Source organism: Ascaphus truei, chromosome 9 (genome assembly GCF_040206685.1).
Source record: "Ascaphus truei isolate aAscTru1 chromosome 9, aAscTru1.hap1, whole genome shotgun sequence".
Lineage (NCBI taxonomy): Eukaryota > Metazoa > Chordata > Amphibia > Anura > Ascaphidae > Ascaphus > Ascaphus truei.
This window is the reverse complement of record NC_134491.1, coordinates 4,770,020-4,771,604: the sequence shown is the minus strand read 5'-3', so window position 1 is coordinate 4,771,604 and position 1,585 is coordinate 4,770,020.

The following is a 1,585-nucleotide window of genomic DNA, read 5'->3' as shown; positions in this document are numbered from 1 at the left end:
CCTTTGTTGTGTAATGGGACGCGGTATGGGGGCGGAGCCTAGGTCTGGTGCCGGCAGGAGTACTGCGGTTCTCATGCGAGGGGTGTCACACAATGCTTCACGGATTGGGTCACAGGGCGGGACCAAGTTTCAATCCTCACAGTAAATTCCCCTTCAGGGGCGACCTCCGGGCGTCCCAGGGATGGTTTGGAGAGGAACCTTTGAATTGCCCGAATGAGCCTAGGAGCATGTAGTTGTCCCTGGAGATCCACGAACGCTCCTTGGGGCCGAAGCCCCTCCAATGGATCAGGTACTGTTACTTTCCTCTGGAAATCCTGGAATCAAGAATGGTCTGAACCTCTAATTCCTGATGGCCTTCAACCTGGAGAGGCTCAGGAGGAGACGTCGAGGCAGTGAACTGGGAATCCTGGATGAAGGGCTTGAGTTGGGAAACTGAAGGAATTTTACTGGAAGCTGGCAACCGTAGCCGGTAGGCCACCGGGTTTACCTTCTCAATGACAGGGAATGGGCCAATATATATATCGATGTGCCAATTTTGCTGTAGGAACCCTCAGCCGGATATTCTTGGTGGACAGCCATACCTTTTGCCCTGGTTGTAGGTAGGTGCTTCACGGCGATGCTGGGCGGCCTGCTTCTTCTGCATGGAGATTGCCTTTCTGAGATTCTCCTGAATCTTTCTCCATGACTCTTGAAGATGCAGAATCCTATTATCCGCTGCTGGTACCTCAGATCCAGGTCCTGCAGTAGGAAGATCCAAGGTAATAGTGTCCTGCAGTAGGAAGAGCTGAGGGATGGAAGCCGAAGTTACAAAAGAATGGGGAGTCCTGAGTCGACCTTTTAAGCAGAATGTTGTGAAAGAATTCAGCCCACGCCAAGAAATCTAACTAGTTGTCCTGGGTATCGGAAATAAAGTAGCGGATGATCTGTTCCAGTGATTGATTCGTCCGCTCCATCTGACCATTAGTCTGAGGGTGATAGCCGGAAGAAAAGTGAAGGGAGATCCCTAGTTGTTTGCAGAAGGCCTGCGAGAACATTGAGATAAATTGTGAGCCTTGATCTGACACAATGACTTGGGGGACCCCATGAAGGCAGAACACCTTGATAAAGATTTCAGATAGTTTGAGGGCATTGAGTAGACCCTTGAGGAGAATGAAGTGGGCCTGCTTAGCGAATCAGTCTACCACCACCAAAATGGTATTCCTACCTTTGGATATAGGTAGTTCCACGATGAAATCCATGGAAAGATGAGTCCATGGACGATCCAGAATCGGGAGGGGTTGTAGCAGCCCTGGAGGTCTATTACGGGGAGTTTTGTTCTTGGCACAAGTAGTACATGCGGAGACGAATTCCTTTGTCATTACGCATCCCTGGCCACCAAAAGGTCCTTTCCAGAAGATCAATAGTTCTCCTTGTACCTGGATGACCGGAGCTTTTAGATGAATGACCACATTCCAATACCTTTCGATGATAGGCTGGTGAGTTGAAGAAACGTCCCTCTGGAACTTCGAGACCCTTCGAAATATCAGACTGACCTCTCTCGATGTCCTCCATAGCATCAAAAGTGTTAGCAGAGAGGATACATGAT